A 14,814-nucleotide genomic window follows, 5' to 3' on the forward strand; every position below is an offset into this window, starting at 1 on the left:
TCTGCATTAGCCACGTCAGTAGAAATAGCCTCCTTGAGGTTATTTGAAACAAATTGATACTCAGATTACATCTTATAAATTAAATGGGCTTGAGGGAGTGGAGCATTTAATGAAAATGGTGATGGTCTTGAGAACAGTGTAAGCAGTTAATACTAATTTGTTCTTCTATGTGATAAGCGTGGCTTCTCCTTTTTCCAGATGAGGACATTGAGGATCAGAGATATTGAAAAACTTGCCCAAGGATGCACAAGTGGAATGGTAAAGACAGGATTTGAATTCTGACCTCTCTGACTCCGTGTTACAAACTCCTGAAAGTGTGAAAGGTTTAACACAAATTCCTTCCCCGCTCTTTCTCTCTCTCTCTCCCCCTTCCAACTTTTGCCTTTCAACAAATATTTGAATACTTACTATGGGCTGGGCACTATTTTAAGCACCACATAGCAAAGAAACAGTTTTGGTCCTTTTTGATCTTGATGACTCCCCATCCCTCCCTTAAACATTTTTCCTTGCCCAGGTCCTTCCCTAACTTTTGTGGGGCCCTGCAAGTGTAAAAACAGAGGCTCATATACCATACCTAAATATTTAAAAGTGATAAATCAAGCTGGCAAAGTATTAAATAAAAGATGCTCCATCCTCCTGCCTTGATAAAGACACTTGTGCACAAGGGCTGCTGTGCACTGAGAATCTGTGGGGTCTTGGAGCACCATGCAGGAATGTTGTGGCTCAGAGGGTGTGGACACCTAGCCCACGGCCTGTGGCCTGTCCCTCATCTCTTCCCACCCTGGCAGTCCCACATAAGGGGGCGGTACACATATGTGTGTGGACATCCTAGCCTACACATACAAGCTGTATCCCCACAAACAGCACCCCGTGGCTTAGGGTTGTGTGCACTGGGGGTGTGACCTGCCTTGGAGAGAAAAGGCCTGGGGAAAGCTCTGGAAGTGGACTTAAGACCACTTGGACAGGGGATTCAGTGTCTCTGGTACCCAAGATGCAGTCTGAAAGATGATACGCAGGCTGCAGGCTCCAGGTGGGTACATCTCTGTGCCCCTCAACTCTTCACTCCATAGGAAAGGGCACAACCAGAGGAGTAATAGGGGTCCCCCTTTCCTGGGCCTAAGAGTAACAGCGCTCCTCCCCATTCTATTTTGTCTTCCAAATCCCACTTTCACATGTGGATATTTTTTGAGATTTGGCCATCTGAGGATTTTTATAGAGGAAAATGTGGAATTCAAACACTCTACTTGTTGAACAGAGAGCAGGTCCACTGAGGTGGGCAGATGGTAGATGTTACCGGAAGTGGAGGAGTGGGATTGTGGAGAGACCCGCTGGCCTCTCTGGGGCTACATGGACTTCCCTGCATTCAGCAGCCCTAGTCTACAGAGGGAGAAGCTATGCTATCCCGGCCCTCTGTCTTGAGACCTTGATGGGTTCATCCCAAACCTTGGGAAGTGGATGCAGTTTAGCAAGATCAGCTCTGCGCCCTGTTCACTTCTCCAGCCATGAGGACTGCAGCTCTGGATAGACTCCTAAAGCACACACGAAAGCAGTGCTTCCTTTACTGGGCCAGATTCTCCTGGAGGAGCAGGCAGAAGCCCTCCAACCTGAGCAGTATGTGCTCATGCCAGTGTGCATTCGCCTGTCTCCCCTGGGGAAGGTAGATGGTTTAAATTCTTTATTTATTAAGCCTGCACAATGTGATAGAACACTATAGCAGACAGTCCTCGATGTTTAATTCTTAAGAAAATAGGAAACTAGATATATATTTCCCTCCATTTAAATTCTATTCACTTCTCTCTTTGTGTTGGGGGAGGTACTGAGGAATGCTGTTTTCATTTGCTTTTACTTTTAATATGGTGCTACTCAGAACCAGTAGGGTACATCTATTAATATATCCGTATCTATATCTATGTCATCTATCTATCTGTCATCTATCTATCTTCTATCTATCTATCTATCTATCTATCTATCTATCTATCTATCTATCTTATCTGTCTGTAGATATATGAGATGGGATTTTTAAAGTTTTTTTTTCTTTTTTTTTTGAGACAGGGATCTCCCTCTGTCACCCAGGCTGGAGTACAGCGGCACAATCATAGCTCACTGCAAGCCTCACACTCCTGGGCTCAAACAATCCTTCAGCCTCAGCCTTCTGAGTAGTTGGAACTATAGATACACACCACTGTGGCTGGCTAATTTGTTTGATTTTTATTTTGTAGAGACAGGTGGGGTCTTGCTATATTGCCCAGGCTAATATTGAACTGCCAACCTCAAGCGATCTTTCTGCATGAGACTCTCAAAGTGCTGGGATTACAGGCGTGAGCCACCGCAACCAGCTGGAAGCTGGATTTTTAATGTTTCAAAGTAGAGCAAGTCGGGTCGCCCATTAGGGAACACATCCCAACACCTTTTCTCCTCTGAGTGGCTCCCATGTTCATACCTCACAAGGTGCTCTGTGCTTCAGGGTGTCTCCCCAGTTGCTCTTCAGCCTCCTCTTGCTACACGGGCCAAGGGCACTGTTTGATGTTTGCAGCTTGTCCTCTTGCCTCCCTTCAACCCTTCAACTTATCTCTTTCCATTTGCATTATCCCTGGCCAGGTGTGTGCTGGGGGTCACTCATACGGACTCACAAAGGCCAATGTTAAAATTTCAGGAATGTTGTGAGCCACTTATTAAATACAGCCATTATAAAAGTGAAATGGCCTAAACTTACATTTAAATATATTTCATTAAAAACAAATGTAGTAATAATAATACTCAAAATTCATTATTTTCAAATTATTTTACTATATGTTACTATTATCTATGCTGTTGGGGTTATTTCAGTCTATTGTAACTGCAGGGTGGAAATATTGTATAACAGTGTGCTCTGCTATGCCCTTTTCCCAACTGTGTGTTTCATGATGTCCTGTTGGAGCTTGAAATCAGCCGTGGTTGTAGTATTTATTTCATGTAAATTGGTAAACATTATGAATCAGGAGTCCCTCCCTTACCCAGAGAGCCTGTTGTTAACATTTACCAGCACACCATGATCTGTAGCTCTCAAATCCTTAGATCAGAGTTTCTCAGTTCTGGCACTATTGACATTTTAGGCCAAATAATTCTTTGTTTTTTGGGGGATGTCACTTGCATTGTAGAACGTTGAGCAGCATTTCTGGATGCCAGTAGCTTCCCCTCCCGAGTTGTGACAACCAAAAATGTCTCCAGATGTTGCCAAATGTTTTCTGGGGGATAAAGTTATCTCCACTTAAGAACCACTGGCCTAGACAACATTATCCTTTAACGTAAGTGACTTGCTACTCTTCCCTTTTTAAACTTTAACATGCATCTGACAAATATTCGGTGCCCATTATGCATGTACATACAATGATGAGCAAGATAAGCATTGTCCCTGTCTTCATGGAACTCCAGTCTAAAATCATGGACTAAGCTGGAAATATACTGTGTATCCACTAGGAATAGAACATGCTATCTGCATGCTAATGTGCTCAGTAGGTTATCTTGATCTTTATTAATTTCATTAACACTAATTGCAACATTGTATAATGTTTGCGTTTCCCCTTCAGGTGACTGTTGTCTCTTGGGCACAGGTAGCTACCAACAGGTGAGCCTCTCGGATCACTGGTAGATCTAGGATGGCAAATAGCTTCTTTAAAATGACAGCCTCAGTGTAGTGGCTGGCAAGGAGCTGCGATTGGGAGGAACTGGAAGTCACACCCAAGCTCATTGAGCAAGCGTGCCGTGCCATGAGTAAGTAGTCCCAGCTGATGAGCTTATCATGGGGTTGCCAGCAGGGGGACTGCCCTGGGTGGAGATAGAATGGGAGACATAGCCATACCTCAGAAGGATATGCAGCTCCTGCGAGGACCTAAGTGGAGCTGGGTCAGCATGGCCCCAGTAAGCACAGAGCAGGCATTGATCAGCCACAGACTTCAGCATCAAGGCCTTCCAGGGTGGGAACTAGATGAACCGGAGGACAGGCCAGGAACCTGCACATATGAATCATGTGGGCCAAGGACCTTCCTCCCCTTTCCTACCACCATGAAGCAGACCCTTCCCCCAGGAGTCACCTTGGAGAAAAATGGGAAAGTGAAGCAGTGGTAGGGGGCAGGGGGTGCTGCAATACCAAAATATCCAGAAGGCATTTAAAATTATTGGACTAGATGACATTTAATTTTCCTTCTTTACTCAGTAAAGTGAAGGGCTCAGGAGAAAGATTGGATCAATTATAGAAAATAACGAAGGTACATTTTCTTTGCGTAACTAAATGTAGGGTAAGTACATTTTGAATTTGCTAAAATTGTCTTTGCTCTGCCTCTGCACACGTTTGCCGTGTGCACACACACAAATGGCACTTCTGGGAGTTCTTCCTTGCTACCATCTCCTCTCAAGAATCAATGCTCACAAAAGCATTTGTGAGAAGTGTGGAGTTTACTGTGGAGATTCAAAGGGAAGTTGATGGAGGTTTCACTGTAACCCCCACAACAAACAGATTCATATTCCACTTTGATACTGTGTTCATCACTTCCAATATATACCTTTTTCCTAGTTGAGTATTTGAAATCTTGGAAACCAGACTCTGTCTTGCTGTGTTGGTGTGTCACAGTATGATTGGCAGCATGTTTCCTTTGGTAGCAATACATAAGACAATGGTGTGTCTTATGTTGATGACTTCTTATATTTGACAAAATCTTTTAAGTCTACTGCTTTGCAGTCCTTCCTCAACTGCAAGCAGAGGCTTCCCCACTGAGGCCATTGAGTAAAGTGGTTCAAAGTACAGTCTGGAGTCAGACCATCACTCACTATCTCCACCATTCACAAGCCAGGTAACCTTGGGCAAGTTACTGAAGGGTTCAGGGGCTTTGTTTCCCCACCTGTGCAGTGGGGATAATATTATTAACTACTTCATCAGATTGTAGTAAGAATTAAATGAGTTGATATATATAAAGAAATTGGAACAGTATCAGGTGGTGGTGACTTCTAGAAAAATAGTTGTTCTTACACGTATTACCTCTTTAGTCCCCTCCCACACAGGCCCTGCCTCCTGTTACCTGTTGCTTTTTCTTTCCTCCCTTATTTTATAGATAATACTTCAGTGACTGCTGTTTGTATTTGAACAAAACCTTGAGATCTGTCCTCTCCTTCCCAAATGGCTTACCTAGGTATTTACTCCAAACAAATATGTTGTCTTTTAGAGATACTCTGATAAGTAAAGATTGCTGTATGTAGTCACATATTTTTATCATTATTTCTGATGCATCTATGGTAGATGCAAGAGATAGTAAGGTATGAGCTTGACTGGAGCCGAGCTAGGTTGTTGGGGAACATTAGGAGATAGGATGGAAAAAAATAGGTTGGAGACAGATGGCACTTGAAGAATCTCCCCTTTGAAATCTTTGGTAAAGTCTATAGTATGATACCTCTCCATACATCTCTTAGGAGGCTTTGTATTTTGATGACAGCCTTGAATGCTAGGGACACCCAGCCACACTGGCTAACCCACACAGGGCGGAGAGGACTTTCACCCTCTTCAATTCACTGTGTATGGGTGGCAATGTTTCTTCCCACATATATGGCTGGCCCTAGGAGATGAGTCAGGGCATGTGAGCTGTGGATGTGAACTGAGAGAACAGTTGGGGCTTAGGTGAAAAGTGGAGATTCAGGAACTCTTCAGATATAGTGGCCTTAGGGAAAGATAGATGTATTAGGCAATTCTTACATTGCTGTAAAGAAATACCTGAGACTGGGTAATTTATAAAGAAAAGAGGTTATATTGGCTCATAGTTCTGCAGGCTATACAGGAAGCATAGTGCTGGCATCTGCTCAGCTTCTGGTGAAACCTCAGGGAGCTTTTAATCATGGCAGAAGGGGAAGGGGGAACAGGCATGCCACAAGTTGAAAGCAGGAGCAAGCGAGAGAGATTGGGGATGAGGGGGTGTTAACAGAGTTTTAAATGAGCAGGTCTCATAACAACTCACTCACTATTGTGAAGATGGCACCAAGCCATGAGGGATCTGCCCCCATGATCCAAACACCTCCTACCAGGCCCCTCCTCCAGCATTAGGGATTACAATTCAACATGAGATCTGGGTGGGGACAAATATCCAAAACTATATCACTAGGCAGTAACAAAGAGACACCCGGCCCATCTGGGTTCAAAGTGTGCCACAGGCCTGCATGTCCTCCTAAGCTTTTCTTAGGTGGTGCCAGAGTTCGAATGGCTGCAGTCCTGGCATATTCCTCAGTGAGGCTGGAAAAAATAATCCACTCCTGCAAATGGAAAATTTCTTCTGTGTAGGGTGAGCACTTCCAGCTCCAGTAATGAAACATGCTAAAGGCAGAGTGTGACTTGGCATGGGGTGACCAGTATCCCAACTGATTGGTCCTCTACCCTGTTAGTTCATTTCGCTGGTGGTCTTGTCCATAAGGGCAAACAACTTTCTAGCTGGTCACCTTTGGAACAAAGTAAGGGTTTTTGAAAAAGGATTTAAAAAAATTCTTTTTTGGTTTGTTTTGGGTTTAATGAGTCAATGCTTTATTTTACTATGAGTGTTTATAACCAAACCTAAATGTATGTAGGATCTTGAACCTCCCCCACAACTATTTCCTATTTGTTCCCAGAAAAATTCCAATGCCAGATTTTGCCATAGCAACCAGAGGCAAATATCAAGACAGCAATAAAGAGCAAGCTGGAAAAGGGTTTCCCTACAATGTGGCTTGAGTTTCTGTAGGGCATTCCATCCTCCGTGTGGAGCCCTGGAAGGCAAGAGGGGGCCCTGCGGTTCCTCGTGGGGGGTCTGGTAGAGTTCAGCTTTGCCAGTGTCCAGGACCCACTAGGAAATGTGTCTCTCAGGCAGCTGGGCTGGGTGGAAGGATCAGCTTTCCTGCTCCTCGGGCTTGGCACCTGTTGTGTGTTGATCTTTATTTTTGTATGTCAATTTTTCAAAATTAAATATATTGAATTATTTTTCCATTATGGTTTTCCTCTGAGCAGTTTAGTAAACAAGCCTGTTGTGATTTCCTGATTGTCCCCTCAAGTGCTCTTTGGAAGAAGGCAGTGCATATATATATAAGTAAGCAAATGAAACCAAAGAACAGGAGACTCTTCCAATATCTGCCCATGACGTCCCTCATTCTGTGTCCTTCCTTTTTGTCATGGTTGTTATGGTAATGTTAGGAAGTCCCACTTCTTGCCCGTAGGTAAATTCATCTCACTACAGTATAGCCTTCTTGCTGAAAGAACTTTGGGCTTCCGAGTTACTTCAGGTGCTGGTTTGGATTAGCGGTGTGTTGATAAATGTTTAACAACTTGCTTGCAGACATAAAATTGCCTTGATTTGTAGAGCTGATTTGCTGATTTCTGTGGTGTAAATCCTCCTACCATGGCAGATTTCATCTTATCAGAGTGACCTCATGAACCTGGAACTGGAAAGAGATGCACACATTTAACTCTCATGCACTGGTAAGAGCTGGCTGCCCCACACTGCTGGTTCTGTGGACCTAGGCCCGGGTTTCTCAACCTCAGCACTACTGACATTTTGGGCAGAATGGCTCTTGGTTATTGGTGGCTGTCCTGTGTATTGTAGGATGTTTAGCAGCACCTGTGGTTTCTACTCACTAGATGCCAGGAGCAATCCCTCCCCACTAACTTGTAACAACCAAAAATGTCTCCAGATTTGGCCAGATGTCTCCTGAGGGGCAAAATCTCCCTTAGTTCTGGGCTATTCTGCATTGATAGTGCTTAGAAGGTCCATCCAGCAGGCAGTGGGCCTCCCTTGGTAGCTTTTCCATGAACCACTCTGAATATGCACCCAAAGAGGTTCTCTCTTGGCATTTTGGATGTGGTGCATTAGTCTTTTCTCACGCTGCTAATAAAGACATACTCGAGACTGGGTAATTTATAAAGGAAAGAGGTTTAATGGACCCACAGTTCGACATGGCTGGGGAGGCCTCACAATTGTGGCAGAAGACGAAGGACGAGCAAAGGGACGTCTTACGTGGCAGCAGGCAAGAAAGCTTGTGCAGGAGAACTCCCCTTTATAAAATCATCAGATCTCACGAGACTTATTCACTATCATGAGAACAACATGGGAAAGTCCTGCCCCCATAATTCAGTCACCTCCCACTGGGTCCCTCCCACGACACGTAGGAATTATGGGAGCTACAATTCAAGATGAGATTTGGGTGGGGATACAGCCAAACCATAACACGTGGTATTGCAAAACACTGAAAGTGTGCTTCCTTGGGTAGTCTTGAGAAGAGTCATGCTGGTAAGGACTTAAGGCACCAAAAATTGAAGACACAGCAGGGCCAGTAGGAGAGCATCAGGGTAATTCCACTATACGATATATCCTATATCCATTATAGGATAGATTTTGACAGACTGCAGAGGTCCCTTAGGCAAACCTTTCCTTTGTATGGGTGAGAAATGAGACTCAGAGACAAGGTGTGTCTTGTCCAAGGGCAAGGTGTGGATGTGCTTGGACAGTCACAGAGGTGTTGTGGTGAATGCTGTAAGACGCCTGTGTGACATACTGGGAATTAGAACTGACTCCAACTTGTAGCTAAATGTGTTTTGTGGGCTTTTCAATGTTGGGTTTGGATGGGTATATTCTGACATCTCCCTGTCCCCTACCTCTCCGCCCCTTTGGAAATATCTGCTCATGAAAACCATAGTATAATGAGGGATTTCTGTTTCAGATAGAATTATTCCCTTCAGCTTCAGGAGTGAGTTGATTATTCACATGTTCTATTTAGGGGGTTTAAGCTGCTAGTCTTTAAAGAATAAATGCTGAAGGTTGTCATTGATTCCTCTTTCTTTCCTCCCACGTCTGCTCTGGGCCTTCTCATTGATGTAGTATCTCAGGTTACTTCCAAAATAATTTGAGAAACGGATTTATAGAAGAAGCTAACTTTCCAGTAGAAAAGTTTAGATGACAAGATTAATATGATAAGAACTAAGAAAGCCCTTCCTAGTTTTCATTGAAAATATGTTTTTCATGCCCAGAGGTGGCCAACCAAAAAGAAAATATTACAGAAGGATTATTTTCATCAGCAGAGTTCTTGGGCATTACAGGTTCCAGTGTAATTAGGGAAATCACATGCGAGTACATCAATACACTTAAGATGCCAATACATTGGGCTTAATGAGGACAGCAAGTCTGCTTTTATTAGGGGATTGAATAGAAGTGAGAGGAGTGCTTGAAAAGAATTGGTAATTTTGGATGGGATAATTCATCACTTCACTCCAGATCAGTTTTTCACAGTAAGAAGTGCTGGCTGTTCAGAAAATTTGGCATAACCAAAGTTTATTGTCACTACCTCCTCCTTCTCACATTGTCCTTTGTCACACCCCCAGCAGGTCCACAGTGATCCTGCAGGCCACCCGCATGGGCCCTGCCCGTTTTCTTCCATCAGGGGCTATCTTACATCAATCTTTCAACGTCTCCTCAGTAACGTAGGCCAGTTGGATTTTTGCTTTCTTTTCCCAGAGGACAATTCAGCCTCAGCATCTTAGTCTAAAAGGATTCATGCAAGGGTGTCATATGTTTTATTAGGTTAAGGGGGAGGTATTTTGGGTTGTGGGAAGCACTTAATGCAACCCTGTATGACATTCCCTACTCAGTGATGTTCAGGCTGCACAGGCCAACATGGAAAGGGCTTAAGGGAGATGACAAAAAAAAAATCTCTTCTTCCACAAGGATTTTCAATTGATCAGTTTTGTTACTTTTTTGTGATGAAACTATCTGCACTGCAACTAATGATTTTTTTCTCAAGGTGGAAAAGGTAGGAGCAACAGCTTTCAGTTCTAAGGATACATTCTGTTGACCTTCATAAGCCCTAGGAACTAGAGGGGCAAGATTGAGGAGGAAATAGAGAAAATAATTTGCTCTATAGTATTTTCCCCCTGAGCTGCCATCTGGGGCTTTCAGAGCTTAGCACTGCACTCTTGCACTGTTGCACACACCACAGGAGCAATACCAAGAGATGTCAAACATGAGTGGTATTGGTCACTGGAAACAGCAGATTGCAAATAGCTGTCTCACCAGACTGTTCTTTCAGAAGATTCATTTGTGCCAACTACTTCTTTGTCATGGATCCTTCCTGGTTCTGCAACACAGATGTGGAAAGTGAAGAGAACTTGTCATGGGATTCCATTTCTAAGAGTGGGAAATATACAACTTACCGTGGGATGTTTAAGACATTAATATATTGTTCATGTGTATCCAGAGCTTTAGTAGAAGTAGGTTGAAAGAGCTGTGCATGTATACACGGTGCACCTCATTGTCAAATGCTGAAGCGTGTTTCAGGCTGGGTTTGGGGGCTGGGGGTACTTATGGGACAAAGTCTGACTCTCAGTCTGTAGGCTGAGTGCCTTCTTAGTGTGTTGGGACTCAGCATGTATTCACCCCATCTGTACTCACAAGCCTAATTCATTAATCAGGATGACTTACTGGTCTGTGAGCCCTTTGAGGACAGGACCTTGTACCTTTATCTTGTGCCTCTCATGCCTAGCATAGCACCAGGCATGTAATAGGTTCTTTTTAAAAAAGTGTTTTACAGCTTTATCAAGGCATACATGATGTCGGATCAACTGCATGTGTTTAAAGTTTTACACTTGATGAGTTTTGATATATGTCTATACCCATGAAACCATCACTGCAATCAAGATAATAAACACATTCATCCGCCCTAAAGTTTCTCGTGTCCCTTTGCAAGCTACCCCCCTTCCTCCCATTGTTCCCAGACAACCACTATTCTGCTTTCTGTCACTGCAGATGAGTTTGTGTTTTCTGGAATTTTATATAAATGGAATCATACAACATGTACTCTGTTTTTCTTTCTGGCTGTTTTCACTCAGCATAATTTTCTCAAGATTCATTGAAGTTCTATATATTAATAGTTTGCTACATTTCATTACTGAATAGTATTCCATTGTATAAATCATAATAGGCACCTAACAAGTGTTTGTGGCTTTACGTTGATTTGAAAATTAATTTTTAAGAATCTAATTGGGTGAAAAGTGGACAATGGGTTACCACTCTATTCTTGGTGAGTGGGTTCACTCAGGAAGTGGAAATAGGAATCAGGAGATAATTTGGCATGGTAGAGACTTTTGTTGTCATCCAATATCTATTTTTCCTTCTTTCTTAGTACTAGAATACCTGAGTTTTGGCTGGGCACAGAACTGTCTGGAATACAGACTACAATTCTCAGCCTTCTGTGCAGTTCTGTGTGGCCATGTGACTAAGTTGTGGTCAATATGAGGTAAGCAGAACGGGTCCGTGAAACTTCTTATAAGTCTCCTTGAAGGAAGAGGGATTTCCTCTTCTTCCTGCTTTCTGTTGTCTGGAAAGTGGCTGTAATGTCTGGATCTCTGGCAGCCATTTTGGACCAGAAGAGACCTTGAGAATGGCAGCCACTCATGACAGAGCAATAAAGTAGAGCAGGCCTGGGCCCTTGATACCGTAGAGTGCCATGGCCAACCTGGACTACCTCCCGCCAGGCTTCTCAACTGAGAAATATATAACTTTTGATCTTGGCTGGGAGTGGTGGCTCACGCCTGTAATCCCAGCACTTTGGGAGGCCGAGGCAGGTGGATCACTTAAGGTCAGGAGTTCAAGACCAGCCTGACCAGTATGGTGAAGCCCTGTCTTTGCTAAAAATACAAAAATTAGCTGGGTGTGGTGGCACACGCCTGTAATCCCAGCTACTTAGGAGGCTGAGGTAGGAGAATTGCTTGAACCTGGGAGGTGGAGGTTGCAGTGAGCCGAGATCGTGCCACTGCACTCCAGCCTGGGATACACAGCGAGACTCTGTCTCAAAAAACAAACAAATAAACAAATAACTAACTAAATAAATAAATTTTTATCTGGTTTAAACCACAACTGTTTTTGTGGGGGTTTTTGTTTGTTTCTTGCAGACAAAACAATTCTAACTGATACAGTTAGTAAGATGGAGTTAGTTAGAACAAGAGGGAGCTTAATGTTGCTGGAAGATCGTTTCTATCATGCTAATATGTCCATCTCCAGTGTATGGATGTTTCTGACTAGAAACCTAGTATCAACTATTAGAATCTCTTTTCATGAGTTCTGGAAAAACCCTGGCAAACCATTCTTAAAATTCCCCTTTTCCCAATCATGTAACTCAAGCCCCGTCTATTTGTAGCCATCATTAACATTTTAGACTTCTTAAAATTATACTTATTTTATATTTATTGACTTTTAACGTGGTGGCTCTGTGGTGGGATGTGGGGTTAACCTAACATCATTACAAAATTTACAAATCATAGTTATGGTGGTTTATTTGGAAATGTTTTCTGTAGATGCCCAGTCTCATTTATTGTGTATGAATTTTTGTTATGTTTAATCCTTAGGGTTGGTTTGGCTTGTGACTCTCATTTTTTATTTGAAATATTTCAAACATACATAAAAGAGCGTATGTGCAGATGTCATTTATCTAGCAAACATGACTCTGTAGAACAGTTGTTCCCAACTTTATTTATTAATGTAGTAGCGGAACCCTTTTTGCAAATGGCATCCTATGCAGAAGCCCATTATATAAGCCATCTCAGAGCTTCTCTGGTTGAAGCAAAAATGGAGGGCTTGGAGCCTTCCTAGATTAAACCCCACCTTGGCCACCCCTTTCTACACCATGGTAGCCCCTTGAGTCTGCTCACACAGCCTGAAGGTCTTGTGAGCACATCTGAAAAGCACAGATTAAGAACCAGAAAGCAGGCTAAACACAGTGATCAGATTAGCCATAGCAGGTGATCCAGTGTCCAAATAGTAAAGCCCATCCGTTTTCTTCATAGAGGAGCCTCTGAGATTCTCATTCAGAACTCTGGGCTCTTACGTTAGCCACAATTCTAACAAGCTTTGCAATCTGGTTTCTCAGTCACGGAAGAATAGAAGAACAAGTCAGAGGAGGAAGAAGTCAGACATAGCCAGACACAGCTGCTAGCAGTTCCACCAATGAAAGAGGAGACCAGGATGTTTAAAACAGGCAAACACAAGGTGCGAAAAACCAGAAGCGGAAACTTCTGAGGTCATTTAAGGTAAATGTAGTTCCCTAATATATTCCAGTGGGTTATGAGGCATGATTTTATATATTTACATCTAGAGTGTGTGTATGTGTGTGTGTGTGTATATATATAATATATATGCATGTATAGATGCATACATATATGTGTGTATATTTAGTGAGTGTGTGGTTGTATAAATTATGTGTATACATAAATACATAAAATATTTGTATACTTATAAATATATATTATATATGTAAACAATATGCATATATACACATACAATATTTTGCTTAGTGGTTATAATGATGACTCTGAGAAGAAAAGCCTCATGTTTTCAATTAGTCATTCTGTTTATAGTAATAACAATAATACTTACTGAAACAATTTTTATGTGCTAGGTACTGTTCTGTTTTGTATAGTTAATTTCTTTACTCTTTCTACTTTCTGAAGCAGGGACTATCGTTATCCCCGGAAGCAGAGAGAAGTTCAATCCCTTGCGCAACATCACACTGCAAGCATGCGTTGGAGCTGAGATTCAAGCCCGGGCATCCAGGGTCCAGGGCCCATGCTCTTAATATATTCCATATCTTAGGAGAATTTCCCCTATTTAAACAATAAAAGTGCAAAAATCTTGTGGCTAGCCAAAATTTTTAGTTGTTTGGAAAACTTATTTATCCAATAAGTGGAAAACTCACTTGTCCTCCAACAATTCTGGATAAATGAAAGAACGAATTGAACTGAGACTGGAATCCGGGTCTCCCAGTACTTTGTAGTTCCTATCCATATGGCTTGTCAGGAAGGCCACAGGGAGGTTAACTAACTCTGAGTAACCAGAAACAATCCCACATCAGACTGTTGGCAGTGCGAGCGGAACACTCAGAGCTGAACCGCATGCAAGATGGTTGCATTTTCATTTGCAATGTTGTCATCTTCCTCATGGCTAAAGAGGTATTTTGGAGTTGACATGAAGGCTACTGTAATTTTTGGAGGCATTTTCTTTCTGGCCTGTATTTACATATTGTGGTAGAAGAGTCAGAAGACTTCAAGCTTCAAAAGTGAATCTTGTTGCGAGTTAACAAAAGCACCACCTGGTGGGGTGCAGCTCTCAGCATGTGTCACCCCAGGGGCTGTGATTTCCCTGTCTTCATCCAACTTTGGTTGCTGTTCTTCATGATCAGGAATTCTGCAATTGCTGTAGCTTTTGCTGTTGTTATGTCTGTAGGTATGGACTCATTTCTACCATTCTGGAATGAAACATTATTTCAAGGGAAGCTTCTCATTGTAAAAGGTCCACACATTCAGAAGGAAACCAGGAGTACATTTTCTTATAGGCCTGGAGCATTAACAGACTATGCGTCTTTCCCCTCAGCGTTGTCATCATGTTGTAAGTGGATGAGTCATGGACAACATTTTCACACACATACATGAGGTCCATCGACCAGTCTTTAGGACAACTAGAAATCTTTTCTTTCTTTATTTTAAAAAAGACAAGATACAGCAAATAAAAACGCTCAGCACATTTGCTGAAATCTTAGCAAAATCAAATTGCTAGTAATTTGTTAATCACACTATACCTGTTTTGAGCCAATCCTACTTTTTTCTTTTTTTTTTGAGACGCAGTCTCACTCTGTCGCCCAGGCTGGAGTGCAGTGGCGCAATCTCGGCTCACTGCAAGCTCTGCCTCCCGGGTTCACGCCATTCTCCTGCCTCAGCCTCTCCTAGTAGCTGGGACTACAGGCTCCCGCCACCACGCCCGGCTAATTTTTTTGTATTTTTAGTAGAGACAG

At 42.7% G+C, this 14,814-nt stretch overlaps 1 non-coding gene across 2 annotated transcripts in view; it reads left to right on the plus strand.

Moving 5' to 3' along the window:
• Positions 1-14,572, plus strand: part of LOC105738669 — a 35,799-nt gene extending 21,227 nt beyond the window's left edge. Inside the window, exons 2-4 of one of the 2 annotated variants that reach the window (XR_004030346.1) lie at positions 11,155-11,268; positions 12,898-13,057; positions 13,478-14,572. This is a non-coding gene — a transcript (GDNF antisense RNA 1). The remainder of the gene's footprint in view (positions 1-11,154; positions 11,269-12,897; positions 13,058-13,477) is intronic. The other variant, XR_004030345.1, reaches the window with a different exon arrangement.
• The last annotated feature ends 242 nt before the right edge of the window (positions 14,573-14,814 follow it).

Source organism: Nomascus leucogenys, chromosome 6, assembly GCF_006542625.1.
Source record: "Nomascus leucogenys isolate Asia chromosome 6, Asia_NLE_v1, whole genome shotgun sequence".
In the NCBI taxonomy this organism is placed as follows: Eukaryota; Metazoa; Chordata; class Mammalia; order Primates; family Hylobatidae; genus Nomascus; species Nomascus leucogenys.